The following is a 17,174-nucleotide window of genomic DNA, read 5'->3' as shown; positions in this document are numbered from 1 at the left end:
TTGGCTCAGATAATCCGTAATCTGTATGGAACATTGGTGCACCCTGTTTCTGATTTGGTGTGTAGAACATAATATTAGCTCAAGTCATGGCATAAGTCTTATGCTTCTAAGTTTTATTTCATATAAAAAGTATTGACTTGCGCTGCTTCAAAATGTGAATTGGGGTAGATTCTTGCAGCGCAACTAAAAGAAACAAGGATCTACATTTTTAAAATGAAAAATAATATTTTTCATAGTTAGACCTGATCCAGAACATTAAAGGGAGTGCATATTTAATGACCATCACAAAATATGAAATATGAATAGGTGGATTTAATAGCAAAATGTTCTCTTCCCTCTTCCCCCTCTATCCCGCTTCTTTCTGTCAGACTCTCTGAGCAGATGTCAGCATCAGTGTAAAGAAGTGTGGTGTCATTATTATACATTTGTGCAAATTCTTCTTTTTAAACATCTATATCTGGTGAGGGCAGTCACAAATTAATCCTTGCAAGCCTTAATGTAGATTTTTATTGGTAAATGTCAATAGATGTCAATTTCACAGTCCACACACACACCAAGGAAAAAATATTTCCATTGATGATAAAAAAAAACCAAAAATCTTACAGATAGGCAAAGTTAAAACATACACAAAAAGATACTTGAGAACTTATTAGAGTTTAATTTAAAGATATTTATTTTATATATTTTGATGTGTGGTATTGACAAATTGTGTTTAACAGTTTATAAACCTTTAATTTTTTGAATCTCAATATCAGTCATAAAATTAACTGGCTACCCATCATTTGTCACGACTGTGAACATTTAAATAGATAACATTTATTTTCAAGCATTTTTTATTTGTATCTGTCAAAATTATAAAAAAAAGAAAAAATCAAATTCAGCCAAGCTTAACTATATCATGTGTGTGTTAGTTATGAAACTTCGCTCAGTAATGTGGGATCATCATTCAGTATAAAATGGGGACCATACCCAGAGACAGGGTGTAATGGGAGCCCAAAGCCCATACCGTTTCTTGAAAACCCCTCTCTTCCCTAGTCTTAAAAGTGAATGTGGGTCAGGAAGTGAAGTAGAAAATCTAGGGTTGCACCAGTGCCAATAGTGTTGATGGGTAGATTTTTGTGTGTGCTCTTAAATGTGCCTTATTTAGGGCTCAGTTTTGCTTCTATTGATATCATTGGGAGTTTTCCCATTAACTTACATGGAAGCAGGAGCGGGTATGCAAGATGCAACCCTTCAGGGTGGTGTCAGTTGAGAAGCTGATTTCAGAACAAGAAAAGGAAGTGGCTTTTGGGTGACCTTGTATCACAGGAATATTTTAACTCCTGGGTTTTGCACTTCAGCAATGAGATCAGAAGAGAAAGAAAGAGCACACTGTCAAATCCATCCTTTCTTTACCAGCAGGATAAAAAAGGGGAGGTAATTGATGGTGTGACTCACCATCTCTGGCATCTTGTGATCCCGCAATTGTAAAGCCCTCCTTCTATCCCTTACAATTACTTGCCCACTTATAACAGTAAAGAGAAACAAAACCAATACCTGTGTGAGGTTCTATGGCCTGGGTATACAGGCAGTCAGACTAGATGATCATCATGGTCCCTTCTGGACTTGTTAGCATTTCTAATAAAAGAAGTATTGAGAACAGATTTTGTACTATCAGATAAAATTAAATTAAATTAAAAATAAAGGATTCTTTTCCTTTCCTTTCCCTGCAGACAACTTCTTGGTGCCCCCACAGCAGTCCATGTTTTCTTTTGTGGAAAACAATCAGACCTAGAGATAGAAAATATTGAAATGAAAAATGTAAAATTCAAACCAACTATCATATTTGAAAGTAAGGAATATCTGTCCCTTGTGGCATAGATGGCATGAGTGAGTATGAAAACAATTGTACAGTGGGGACCAGAGAGGGTATGCTGTCCCCACTTCCACCTCCAGCAACTCTAGTGGAGGCTACTGTGATGTCTATGGAATAATTGTGGCACTGAGCCATTGTCTTTAGAGGGCACATCTCATCATTAATTTGAAGTGAATTCTAGTTTTCGGATGTTGGTTTTTCATATTCACTGCATTACTCATAGCTACACAGAATGCTACTAATGTAACAGCCCAGGTGTTGAGAAAAACGTTCACATATGAGCGCATGTGAAAGGGTTGTGGACTCAGACAGGAAGGATAGTCCAGTGGTTAGGGTGCTACCTTGGAATTTGGGACGCCCAGGTTTAACTTCCTTCTCTTCTACAGGCTTCCTGTGTGACCTTGGGCAAGCCACTTAGCCTCTCTGTGCCTCAGTTCCTGAACTGTAAAATGGGGATATTAGTGCAACCCAAACTCACTTGCATGTTGTGAGGATAAATACATTTAAAAAGATTGAGGCAGTCAGCTACTAGGGTAATAGATGCCATATAAGCACCAAAAATACACAACATTTTCTCCCAGCTTATGCTATCTAAATAACCATATATGATCATCTTGCTTTGGCCTGCATATGTGCAAGCTGTGTAGTTTAAAAGTACCTACGGAGATTTATATATTTCCGCTCCCTGATTTTCTTGTATATGGTGATTTTCTGCCCCGCCCCCCTTTTGGTTTTGCCCATTTCTCTATTGCAGCAGCTGAGCTTCAATGTGCACAGCTACACCAGCCAAATGGGGAGAGAGTGGAGAGTCAGAGAACTCTAATTTTCCATTAAGTAGAGAGAAGGTTAGAACTATGTAAAATGCAACTTGTAAGACCACTGAAAGGCAAATGTTGCTGCTATCAGCTTTGCATTTCTTAGAATACTGAAAATACCAAGGTTCTATCATGTAACATCTAGAATGCAGTTCAAATGACATATACAGTTTGCTTTTCTGGTCACTTTAAAAGATATATTTTACATAAATCCATGTGGCTACGTTTATAGCGAAACTGGAATTAAGATTTAGACAGAACTTGTCGCTTGTTCAGTTGAAGAAAAAAATACATCAATTGCTTCCCTTCCATTCGTTCCAGCATCAGGGTGTAGTCTGCCTGGAGCTCACAATTTCAAAGTCTTGCTAATGTAAAGTGTGATTCATTTACTTTTAGCATGAAAAGAGTGAAAGTCAAGCACTAGAAATCTTTAACATTGTCACAGTGGAGGGGTCATAGATGAGAGATACCTCCACCTAATGCTCCTCCCTATACCATATGATTCCCTTACCTGTAGTTAGCCTAATTAAATTGAATAGAGGACTGTTCTTAATTGGTTCCCTGCTCTATTAAGTAATGCAGATTACACAATTTAAGAAATCTGCATTTCTTGGAATCTAAGCCATCAACTCAGTACTCTTTTCCTTTCCCTTTAAATACCTGTGAGTTTAGGGCTCCTGAAAGTTGTCATGCTGACAGCCCTGGAGATTGTTGTTCCTTGCTGTCTTCATGACCACTCTGTTCTTGAGACAAGGATAAAATTTCGCACCAATTGTGGTGTTGGATTCTGTGGTGTGGGCTCCTGTGTACTAGCAACTGGACTGAAAATCACCAAACTTTAGGCCATCAAGCAGTCATCAGATAGTAAGAACTTTTGGTCACTACCCTCATTATGCTTAGAACAACTGACTGTCTTAGTCAACAATGTAATAAATTATAGAAGCACAGAATCTGGAAATGGAGACAACTTACTGGCCTTAGATAACTTAATCCAACAGCCGCTAATGCAGTAGTGTCCCCTATAGAATATTTTCCAGTGCCTTGGTCAATCTGGTTTTAAATAACTCAAACTGTGTAATTTCCTCCATTTCTCGCTGTGAGAATGGATGTTTGTATTAATTTGCACTGAATAGAGCAAGTTAAAAATCCAAAGCCTTTTTGTTTGGCATTTTTTGTAATTATTGAGTGGAGAACCAGAATTTTAGCCAAGGTCTGGAGGAAAAAGTCTTTTCAAAGGCTTTTACCTCGCTGCCTGCTATCATTTCCCAAAGCTGTGCTGCATGCAGGACCAGCTCTAGGCATTCTGCTGCCAATGTGCACCTTCTTCCCTGCACCATTCTAACCTCTTCCTCTCCTGCATTCTAGGAACTTTATTTCCTTCCTCCGTCTAGTCACCTGTCTCTTATGCTCTAATCTCTCCCTTATTTAACGTCCATTTGTTCCCCTCCTCTTCCCCTGAGCTTTTTTTCTCTTCCTTTTGGAGGGTTAACACTCTTCTACTAGAAGGGCCCCCCATCTGTCTCCCAGTATCAAATCCCCCGCTCTTCTTTGTCTTTGAAACACACTGTTTCCCCTTCCTTCCTCCCAAATTGTTGGTGTCTGTTTTACCCCTCCCCAAATAGATAAGGCTTCCCATTGCATCCATTTGCTCTCTCCTGCCACTTTGTTTACACAATTGTGTAAATGAGTGCATACTTCCAGATTGCCCCTGCATTTTTAAATGACAGCACCTATTTGCACGTGTTAAAAATGGGGCCCGTGGAGTGTACCAAAAGTACAGTGTGCTATTCCACTTTATATCTTTTTTATAACCATTTATTTTACAGTTGAGAAACCTCAGGCATCTCCTGTGTATAAAAGACCTTGATGTAAATTGTAAAAGTACCATATTCCCTTTTGTGTCCCTGTTAGTGATTTGAGTTCTTGCCATTATTTCAATAGAGAAATGTCTTAACAAAACATTTAATGATTAGGATTTGTTTCTGAGTTTCTTCACTAAGTTAACAAACTTTGAAGAGATTTCTGAAGGAAAGGTTTCTAAATCTGATAACATAATTACCGTACAATGGCTTTTATTTCATCTGGCATTACTGAATTGCTAATGATATAACTCTGAATAGGTATGGTATCTTAAATCTTAGTTCAGTGGAGGGCAAGTTAAAACACACACATCGTCATGCAGTTTTGAGAAGAAAAAAAGTATTGGGATTGGCAAAAGCAAGACATTTGTTTTTGTTACAGACAAAAGGATTCTCTTCTGCTAATACAATTCAAATGTGAATTTAATGGGTAATTTTATTATTTCAAAAATGTGTAGTCAATTCAGTAACATCACCCCAGAAAGGAATTTGACAGCATTAGAGCTAGGAAGAGCTCATCAGTTACACCAGATATGTAGTGCATCCTTGTGTTAAAGAATGACTTAATAATGCCCAGATTTAAATAGCTTCTCAAGGATGATTAATAAGTTTTAAATACTCAGTATCTTGACTGAAATGAGTATGTATACTGAACAAAAAGTGTCTGTGAGATTAGAAGATGGAAATGTGAACTCGTAAGAGCTGGTCTAAGAATGTGTTTTACATTTTTTAATTAGGAATCAAAACCTGCAAATACTTTAACATGGTTAAAAATGAACGTCCCAATCTTTTGCCCTAACTATCCGCTTCCGCTTTTCAGTAACTGTTGTTACCACCATTCCTCTCATCACCTAAACTGACAACTTTGGGGGCATCTTTGTCTCTTTTTTCCCTTCTTCCCTCCTATTGAGGCCTTTTGGAAATCCTGCCACTACTTTTACACAAACATCAGCAGAATTAATCTCTCCCTCTCAACAATGACCTCTGGTAGCATAATCATCCACACTCACAGACTTATTTAACTTCTTTCTGGCTTACTCCACTCTCAACAGACTCCCACAGCCTCCAGTTAACCCAAAATGCAACTCTCATTATTCTATCCCTTTGGTTTGATCATGTCTTTCCTGAGGACCACAAACCCATAATGTATGTGTGAAAATGGAAACAAAATGGGTTTGGAGAGAAAAATACTTAACTGTACTTAGTGCAGGTTTGTCTCAGTAGATTCCTTTTATTAATACACTGTTTATTACCACAAAACTACAGCAAACTATTTCAAGTTCTATTTTCCAAACTATCCTCACTTTTCTTTCACTTTCTGTGGTGTTCGTAGCTATCTAGGATTCAGTTTGCATTGTTCTGACACTTCAAGTGTCAGAATTTGCCTGTCTTTGTGACAGGCAGCAGGACTATGAGGAGACTTAAGATGGAGAACATTTAAAGAGTCAGATGTACTCTGCTTTCTTTCCAGTGGAGACCTATTTTCCCCTGCCTTCCTTACCCTAAAATAAAAGTAGATAGAAAGTATCTGGTTTTTTTGCTATTTCTATATGGAAATGCTTTCCTGTTAACATGTTTTTACCCCAGCACTTGTCTATGTTGCATTATATGCAGCTATACTGAATGAAATAGTACAAGAATACATACAAAGGATAGAAATAAAAGGACCTAACAGCTAAACTGGTGCAAGACTAAAATAAATGCCAAGTGAAAAATCAGGCCCCTAGGGTGCTATCCAAAAACCATTTGCTGGAAAACTAATTTGGTAGCCTTGCGCCATATGAATTATAGTCCTGATTTACACAAGTGCACTGTCTAACAAACTCAAATTGCTTATTACACAAATTGTTCTGCTCACAACACAGAATGTGTTTTCCGTTTGTCCCACCACCATTAAAGGATAGAAATGTCTCTGTTTTCTTTGCTGAAGAGCAAGTGAGATGCATGTTTTAGTGAATCACTACCTTATCCAAGAATTATTTGGTATTTATGGAGGATCTACATAATTTAGTATAGAACATTTCCTGTTCTTAACATTTGATGGATAGTTTAAGAAATGGAAGAGTTTGTTCCTCTCATGCATATTTATTTTTAGAGTGGACACTATGCCTCAGTAATTGGAAACTATGAGCCAGATTAATCACTGTACTTATCACTAGGGAGGTGATATAAGGATTGAGGTGAGGTAGCTTGCACCTCCCCTATCCTGCTGATGCCTGAGAGCTGCTTTAACTTGTGACCCTACTGCCATAGTCCCTTTCCCTGGGGAGTAAGAACACCTGATCACTTTCCCCTCCAACTCCTGTCATACCCCTGACATGCCCTGGAACATACTTTTTGCTGACGACTTTTCTGCTGAGGACTAATTAATTTTTTGCTGTGGGTTTGCACAGAGCTAGTGGAACTGGCTCAGTGACTGGCAGGGAAAGGGCATGTTCTATACCAGGGGAATTCATCCATGTAACTGGTATATATGGACTATAGAGCATCCATGACTTGGGCCCTATGGGTTTCACACTGGTGTAACTCCACTGAATGCAGTGGAGTTACCACTGATTTACCTCTGTGGAAATGGGAGGATGATCGGGCCCAATCTTCCTCAGTTGGCTTGTCCCTGGGCTTGTCCCTATTGCTTGTCCCTGGGCTTGTGTCCCCTTTCCATCACAGGGGTGTATACTGTATGCCTTTGCCAAGCTTTCTTCATTTTCTCTTTTGTCCCCCCTAGTCCCAGTTATTTGGTGAATGTCAGTAAAAATAGAAGGATTAGAAACAGAGATTAGAGGATTCTTTGTTTATACGAAGGCCACAAAAGGATTAGGCGGGTGCTGCTTTGCCCCATGGAGCTGGCTGGCTATGAACTATGGTAAGGTGACAAGAAATCCTTGTTTGTATTCCTGATTCTTGTCTATTACAGACTTGGTGTCTCATTACAGACTTCTTTTAGTATGTCTATTCTGTCTTCCTTCAGTTTTGCCATTTTTTTGTCCAACAGAACAGTTCCAAGTCCAACAATTACTATAACTTATTTGCAAACTTGGACTTCCCCTTGAAACCCTTACAACATCCATGACCTCATCCCTATCTCTGCAAGATCTTTCTGGGTTCTTCTCCCCCCGCTCCCCAAATAGAACAAATAGATCCAGAGAGATCAGAGACCTCCTCCTCTTTTTGCTCTACCTCCTTTCCTCCTGCTCTCTAATGCCCCATCCTCTTCCTTCCCTTTCACAAACACACAGGTTTCCTGCTTGCTGTCTATCTCTGACCCCTCCAAAGTCCATTGCTTCTGCCTTCCTGTGCCCCCATTCTTACCTTCTTTCTCCTTCATCCATAAGCTTTCACAGTCTTCTAATTCATTCCTCTCAAAATAAACTCATACTCTGGTTCCTGCCATTCTCTGAAAACCCAGTCCACTGAAACTGCTCTTAGTGAGGTCTCCAATCTCTTCATGGTCAAACCAGGGCTTCTACTCCATCCTCATCCTTCTCAACTGCTCTGCTGCTTTTGAGACTGTTGATCATAATCCACCTTCATGAAATCATGTCCTTCTGGCTTTGACCAGTATGTCCACTCTTTGTTCTCCTCCAAGTTCTCAGGCATCTCTTTTGGAGAGTCCTCACCCTGCCCTCCCCCAATTCTCATAGGGGTCCATGTCCCCTCCTCTGTTTCCTTCACATACATTTTGGGTGGTCTTATCTACTCACATGGCTTCAACTACAGTCTCCATGATGACAACTCACAAATCTACCATTCAGTTCCTGTCCTGATTCCCTTAATATAGAGGCCTTTCTGACACTTCCTCTGAGGTGTCTCACTGCCAGACTAAACATAACATGTTCAAAACCAGGCTTCTTATCTTTCTTATCAGGCACTCCCCTTATTCTAAGTCAATGTTGATAACACCAGTTCTACTCTGTTACTCAGACCCTTAACTTGGAGGTCAGTTGTGATTCCTCCCTCTCTCTTGCACCACAAATCCAGGCTGTGTCCAAATCTCACTCCCTCTTTACTGGCCATGTCTTCCTTCAGCTGTTTCCCCTTTTTCCTTTACATCAAGTTTGAGTTTCTTGTACTCACTTTCAAGACCCTTCCCAACACTGCTCTTTGTACCTTTTTCTACTCTTACTGCATCACCTTCATCCAAATCCTATACTCTGCCAATGCAGACAACCTCAGTATTTTGTCCATTTCTCATGCAACACTCTCTGTGCTTTATTCCATACCATCATCTCATCATAGAATGCCCTCCTATAGCTGGTATTTAAGTCAGGTACTCAGGATTCATTCAAATTTTCTCAAACACCCACTTGTACCATGACACCTACAAGAAACCAGTCACCTAATAATGATTAGGTAAAGTGGAAATGGGGGGAAGTTGATACTCATCTAAACTGACATTGTAAAAAAAAAAAAAGACTTTTATACTAAAAACTGTCCTGACCACTTTGGGTATGTGTAGAGCTGATCCACAGAAGGAAACATTTTCACAAATAAATTGTTTTCAACATCATTCTCATTTGGAAATAGAACTTAAAAAATCATGAAACCTTTTTTGGGGGGGGAGAACGGGACTTTCACCATTGGAGTGACAAATAGAAAAATGCAATAAATTAATTCATGAATGCTAGAAATGTAGGACTAGAATGGACCTCTATAGGTCGTCTAGTTCAGTATCCTGCACTGAGGCAGGATTAAGTATTACCTAGTTCATCCCAAACAGGTAGCTGTCTAACCTGTTCTTAGACACCTCCAGTGACTGAGATTACACAACCCCCTAAACAATTTATTCCAGTGCTTAACCACTCTGACAGCTAGAAAGCTTTTCCTAAGGTTTGTCCTAAGTCTCCCTTGCTGCAATTTAAGCCCACTGCTTCTGTCCTGTCCTTAGTGGTTGAGGAGAACAATTTATAACCCTTTTCTTTATAACAACCTTTTATGTATTTGAATAATATGTCCCCCATCATTCTTTTCTTCTCCAGACTAAACAAACCCAATTTTTTCAGCCTTTCCTCAAAAAGGTCATGTTTTCTAGACCTTTCATAATTTTTGTTGCTCGTCTCTGGACTTTCTCCTATTTGTCCACATCTTTCCTGAAGTGAGGTGCCCAGAATTGGACACAGTACTCCAGTTGAGGTCAGATCAGTGCTGAGAAGAATGGAAGAATTACTTTTTATGTCTTGCTTACAATACTTCTGCTAATACATATGAGAATAATGTTTGTTTTTTTTCCCCCCCAACAGTATTACATTGTTGACCCATATTAAATTTGTGATGCTCTATAACCCCCAGATCCTGGCCTGTAGCACTCCTTACTAGGCAGTCATTTCCCATTTTGTATTGGTGGAATTCATTGTTAATTCTGCAGTGTAGTATTTTACATGTTTTCTTATTGAATTTTATCCTGTTTAATTCAGATCATTTATCTAGTTTGTCAAGATCATTTTGAATTTTTATCCTGTCCTCCAAAGCACTTGCAACCCCTCCCAGCTTGGTATCGTCTGCAAACTTTATAAGTGTAGTCTCTATGCCATTGTCCAAACCATTTATGAAGTGAGTACATAGAACTGCACATAGGACAGATCCCTGCAGGACCCCATTTGATATGCCCTTCTAGCTTGGTTGTGAGCCATTGATAACTACTTCCTGAGTATAGTTTTCCAGACAGTTGTGCACCTACCTTAGAGTAGGTTTGTCTAAGCTACGTTTGTCTAGTTTGTTTGAGAAGGTCATGTGAGACAGTATCAAAAGCCTTATTAAAGTTGAGATATATGACACATACTGTTTTCTCCCCATCCACAAAGCTTGTTACCCTGTCAGAGAAGGATACTAGGTTGTTGTGACATGATTTTTTTTCTTGACAAATCCATGCTGAGTTACTTATTTCTTTATTTTCTTCTAGGTGTTTACAAATTCATTGTTTTGAGTATTTGCTCCATTATCTTTCCGGGTACCAAAGTTAAACTAACTGGTTTATAATTCCCTAGGTTGTCCTTATTCCCTTTTTTACTATATTTTCCCTTTTCTAGTCCTCAGGCATCTCTCCTCTCCTCCACGAGTTCTCAAATATAATCACTAATGGCTCAAAGATCTCCTCAGCCAATTCCTTAAGTAGTCTAGGATGTATTTCATCAGGCCTTGCTGACTTGAAAACGTCTACAACTTGTTCTTTTCCTATTTTAATCTCAGATCTTACCCCAGTTACACTGATGTTCTCGGTTAGTCGTCCAATAACTGCAAACTTTTTTTGGTGAAAACTGAAACAAAAAAGACATTTTACACTTTGGCCCTTGCTGCACTTGCTGTTCTTGTCTTTCCCTCCTTATTTATTCATGGGTCTATCCTATCGCTGGTCTTCCTCTTGCTTCCCATGTATTTAAAAAATGCTTTCTTGTTACCCTTTATATCCTTAGCTAGCTTAGTCTCATTTGGTGCCTTGGGCTCTCTGATTGTGTCCCTATATACTCGTGTGATTTTTACTATATTCATCCTTTGTAATTTGACCTAGTTTTCACTTTTTGTTTGACTTTTTTTTTTTTTTTTTAGTTTCAGGTTGTTGAAGATCTCTTGGTTAAGCTAGGGTATCCTCCTACTTGCTATTTTTTCTAAGCATTGGTATAGTTTGCTCTTGTGCCTTCAATAGTGTTTCTTGGGGGGGAAAACCTGTCAATTTCTCCAAACTTTTTTTCCTCTTAAACTTGCTTCCCACGGCATCTTACCTACCAATTCTCTGACTTTGCTAAAGTTTACCTTCTTGAAGTCCATTGTCTTTATTCTGCTGTTTTTATCATTGCTTAGAATCAGAAACTTAACATTTGATGATCACTTTCACCCAAGCTCCCTTCCTGCTTCAGAGTTCCTGTTTGTCAAATCTAGAATAGCCTCTCCCCTAGTCACTTTCTCCACTTTCTGTAATAAAAAGTTGTCTTCAATGTATTCCAAGAACTTGTTGGCTAATCTGTTCCCTGCTGTGTTATTTTCCCAACAGATGTCTGGTTAGTTGAAGTCTGCCCTCAGCACCAATTCCTGTGTTAGTTTAAAAAGTCACATCCACTTCTTCTTTCTGGTTAGGGGGTCTTTAGTAGACCCCTGCCTTGACATCCCCCTTGTTTTTTACCCCTTTTATCCTTACCCAGAGATTTTCGACCGGTCTTCATCCCACTTCTATGTCAACCTCAGTGCAAGTGCATGCATCTTTGATATACAAGGCAATACATCTTCCCTTTTCCCCCTGCCTGTCCTTCTTGATCAAGCTGTACCCTTCTGTACCAATATTCAAGTCATGTGAATTATCCCACCAAATTTCTGTGGTGCCTGTTATGTCGTAATTGTGATTATTCACTAGTATTTCTAGTTCTTCCTATTTATTTTGCACACTTCATGCATTAGCATGCAGACATCTAAGATATTTATTAGATTTTTCCTCTATATTTCCTATTGTCTCACCTTTGTACCTACTGAATTTCCAGTGTTCCACCCAGATTTCAATGCTTCACCTAGGTCTCCATGTTTTGGACTTACCTGTGGATTTTTGTATCCTGCCCCCATCGAATCTAGTTTAAAGCCCACTTCCCTAGGTTAGCCAGTCTGTATCTAAAGATGAGTTTATCTTATTTATTTTTAAGAGTAATATTAAATAAAATAAAGTAGGGAAACTCCTCTCTTCTCTTCTCTCTCCCCCCTCTTCCCCCCCCCCCCCAAAAAGATGGATATTCTATGGCATTGAGAAAAAATGGGGTGGGAGGATGGGGAAAAAATAGCTTTCTGAAATATAAATAATTTGAAATTTCAAAGTTAGCAAAAAATTAGGAAAAATATAAGCTTCTCATAAAAATTTCAGGTTTACAATAACAGTAAATTTTCTTTGGAAACTTTAAATGAAATATTCCATCAGTTTTTAACTGTGTGTTTTCTTTTTTTTAACCACCCTTTCTGTTGTCCTGAATGTCTTTCTATGTTTTTTTTTACAGTACCTAGGATGTTTTATGTACAGCTGTAATATACATAATACATCAATATCCTCTTTGAACCAATTTTTTAGGAAATGTCAGAACTAGTAAGAGTAACCCTGCAAAGGTTTTAGGGCAACTGGAGCTGTTAGATGCTTTGCACTTTTTTGCAAATCATCCTGGTGCCTAAGCAAAGACCTTAGATTTCCAATTTTAAAAATGTTTTCCCCACACTATAAATGAATCTTATTTTCTAATTTGGTAATATATTTTCTAAATAAAGCAGGAGGCATAGGGTTGGAGAGATGGAGGAGGGAGGTTTAAGTTTTTTAGCTCAAGTCCTTTTCAAACTGCATTCAGCTTCTTGTACTCTGTGTGTGTGTGTGTGTGTATCAACTTTTTTTTTAAAAAAAATAGAACTATAGTTACCAGCTAAATCAAGATGCATATTGTTTGTTTGAAAAATGTGTAAAACAAACAGAAAATTCACTGTGGAAGAGAACAAAAGATTTTTAAAATACTGACAATAGTGAAGCAGATTATTTAACATGTGCAAAAGTATTTGTTACTGTTGTCAGTGCCATTAGCTGTCAGTTTATAAAATGGGTCAAAAGTCTGCTTCTTTCACTTTTCAAGTGTAATCTACAGTGATTAGATGGTTTAGGGAAATGTTTCCATTAAAAGTAATATAACAGCATTTCAATAGATGTCTGTATAAGTTTATTATTATTATTAATAATAATAATTAATAAGAAGAAAGTCAGCATAATAAATCAGTTCCGTAAATAGTGAGAGTAGGATTTTGGGGTGTGTGTGTATGTGTACAAAACATTCTCATTTCTGGATGACAACCTACAAAAGATGCCCCCAACCGTTTCCAGAGGAATAGGGTTGAAGTAATTCTATTTTTTTCAAGACCACTAAACATAAATCAAATCCTGGGTTATTAAACCTTTACTGTGTATAATATTGTTGCTAAATAGGAATTATGAGTGCTGTCTCTTCAGATAGTATACTACAGGAAGAAAGAGCGTGATTGGTTTTTATTAACTTTTTTCTACAGTTTATGAAAATGAAGGCCATCTTGTTTGGTAGTTCATAAGAACAAGGAACCACTTTATCTGTAAAATGAATGGACTAGTAATGAAGCATAATCTGACAGATGATGACAGGAGGTGGGACTAAGGAAGCTGATTCTTAGAATTAAAAACCACACAATTCTGCTTCAATAACAGAGTAATTAATCAACTGGGCCTCACATTTAATCTGATTTAAACCCTTCTTTTATGAAATGGCATGAAAGAAACTCCAAAACGAAATCTGAATGAGCAATGAAAAGTGGAAGGTCTAGATACCCTAGGAGGTCTCTCCCAAACCTAATGTTCAAATAATGCTCTCACTTATACCAGTGTAAATTAGAGTAACACCAGTGGCTTCAGGAGAGTTTATTCTGAATTTGCACCACTGTAGAAATTGGCCCCATGATTCCAAGACTAGTGTAGCTTTCCAAAGGTCAAATAGATGTGACTCACCTAAATAAAGGCTGTACCAAGATTCCGAACTCTGCATAATCATTAGATGTGTTTTTATATCTGTATAACACCAGGGTTAAAATGTAAAGCATGTCCTTCTGAGTGGTTTTATATTGTTTCATGAAAGCATTTTGCTTCATATATTACAGCACAGAAACACATTTTACTCTTTCATCTTAGTGCCTATTAGAAGTGCTGTGTAAAACTGCTGCACACAGCAAAATGTGTGGACTTGCATAATATGAACCCCATGACAAAATGAGTTGGGATTAGCAATTTCCATTAGTGCTTAGTGTCGGAAAATCTCAGCCACCAGTGCCCAAGATATAATTCCACTTCATAATGTGTACAGATAATCATAAAGGAATCAGTAGCTCACAACAGGGCATGTGCTGCCAAGCAGTGTAAAGTGAACCTTAAATGGTCAGAATTTATGTTCACCCAAAAGTTCAGGTACTTATGTGAAAAATCTGAACTTCTCTTTGTACAGTAATGCTGAAAATCTCACAAAAGAGGCTTTCTTGTGATATTTCAAGGAAAGAAAAGCAAAAATAAAGTAACGGGGAAGGAGGTGAAATAACTTCCAAAAAAAAGGGGGGGGGGGGGTTTCAAAACTTGGGTGAAGACTTGGGAATTCCCATTTTTTCCCAAGCTGTTTCACCCATCCGTATTACCAGACTACTGTGTGTTACAAAATATAAGGCAAAATATTCAGCGCCAAATTCTAATCTCATTTATCCCCATGCCATCCCACTTCAGCCAGTTGGGTTGGCAGATGTGTATAGTATAAAATTTGTCCCTGTGTTTGCACATCTGAAAACTATACAATGGCTCCAGTTCTGTGCTGTATTGAACAGTACTGCAAGTTCAGGGTCTGGGGTAAGTTGGTCCAACAATAGGTGTAAGTAGCACAGTAGAATTAATTGCAACCATTTATCATACACATGAACTTGCAAGTGAGGGAACAGAAAGGGAGGTAAAGTCCCTGCCAGAAGAAGGGGGCATTGTCAGCCAAAAAAGGGAAGTGTCGAGAGAAAAGTGACACGTCAGAGGAAAGCTAATAACAAGGTATAAATAGGTCACCCAATCCCCTTTGTTTAAGCAATATTAAACATCACTAGCTCTCCTGGCAGCTGGCACACAGCCTCGCAGACCGCCTAGTATTCCAGGGAAGTCTTCTGTCAGAACAAATAGTATCTCAACACCAATCGTATGCTGTAAATAGTGTTAAATTGTATAGTGCTTATGAATGATTCTCTGCAAATGTCGTTTTAGGGGTCTGTGTTGATTCTTTAATCATTTCCATTTTCAATGTGCTCAGTTAACAAGTAAGAAGTTGTTTTTGTTTTGGCAGTTAGAAAAACAAAACTGCAAATTCACCAAGACTCTGACAGCCAAGCTGATTCTTCTAGGCCATCATATCCTCTAACGCAGGTTCTGCCGGTCACATTAGGCCCTCACTCAGTGATACCTGTACAGCCCTATTGTCTTCAAATTATGCATTCAGTGGCATCTGTGGACTCTTATCGTTTCCAGAGAGTTTCCACAGGTGTGACTGTGTAACCAACATCCATGAATGTACATGAGCATGTGAACAGCAGTTTTTCTTGCTACAATAACTGTGCTTAAATAAATGGCTCTACAGTATTTCAAATATATGATGCTATAGTTCCATAGCTATTTTGCGAAATATATAATGTTCGACATATATGCCCGAAGCAATGATACATTATCTTTATTTTATTTTTCTATTCATATACTGATAACATATTACTCCCGATATCAGTTATAGCTAACCCTCTGATAAAACGTATGTATTGTATAGCCATACACATTCCGAAACATAGAAAATGGCTATCTGAGTGAGAGGGAGTGTGTACTGGTGTATTGAATACAAGACTAGGGGCCTAACCATGTGCCTATTGAAGTCAATGGTGAAACTTCTGTTGCCTTTCATGTGCAGTATCAGGCGCTGCTCCACCACTGACTCTTTACATGGTCTTGGATAAGATAATTAAGCTAAAATTTTCAAATATTAAGTGATGGATCCTAGCCAGTAAAAGACGGAAAAGGAGACTCTGGGTAAGAGAAACCATCTTGAACAAAGACTGTATCTTGCTAGTTTTTTAGTCTTTTGAGATGCATGTTTTCACTTTTATTTGCTTGTAACCATTTCTACCTTTATCCCTTTTACTTGGGATTGGCTAATCCGTGTTCTTTTGTTACTAAACTTGTTTTGCTCTCATTATAAATCATAAGTGCTGGGTAAGTTCAGTGAAATGTGTTTTTCTAGAAAGCTGGCAGGATGAAGTGTTTCCCTGTCTCTGTAGAGGCACCAACCTAACACTTTTCTCTGTGAGGATCCAGTGAGAAGGATTGGTCCCTACACTAGGATGATTTGGGGGCAGAACTTGCAGCTGGAAGGGTACTATGGTCAGTCTGGAAGGAATAACCTGTTTGGGTAAAGCCACGGTGAGGCTTGTGGGCTGCTGGTCGAGTCAGAGCTCCGGACCAAAGCAGCACTGCCACAGGACATCCATGGTTACAACGCAGATGGTGACCAAACCCCTTACTGATTTGGGTGAACCCCAAAATGTCACAGGTAAGCACTTAAATCTGAATTTACACCCTCACATAAGAAGTCTGATTTTTTTTCATTGCGTAGGGAATTCTGGCCCATCTCTTGCTGTTTCTTGGTCTTACGTTATTCTTAGGTCTCATTTCTGCAAATACTTATGCACGTACAGAACTTCACTCATGTGAGCAGTCCCAGTGACATCAACAGACTGACAGCTCACATGAATAATGCCAAGCATTACTTGTACTTTTCTGAAGGATCAGGGTTTTAGTCTGCACAACAGAATCTCTACTTGAATAATACACCCGTGAAAATGGCTGATTGACACTTATGGACTTAGACCCAGATCCTCAGAAGTATTCAACTGCTTAACTCCCATTGATTTCAACAAGAGTTAGGTGACTAAATACCCTCGAGGATCTGGGGCTTAATCTGAAGCCTTTTGCCCATTTGTGCAGAATTTCGCACCATGCACTTTATCAATAAATGGCCATGGAAAAACAACTGAAAAAAGAAAATGTGATGTCATCCAGGATGGAGGTCTTTGTAATTTCACTTCCCCTTCTACTTGTTCAGTTAATGGGAAAGATAG

Source organism: Chelonia mydas, chromosome 5 (genome assembly GCF_015237465.2).
Source record: "Chelonia mydas isolate rCheMyd1 chromosome 5, rCheMyd1.pri.v2, whole genome shotgun sequence".
In the NCBI taxonomy this organism is placed as follows: Eukaryota; Metazoa; Chordata; order Testudines; family Cheloniidae; genus Chelonia; species Chelonia mydas.
The sequence above is the reverse complement of the archived record's forward strand: the minus strand, read 5'-3'. Positions refer to the sequence as shown.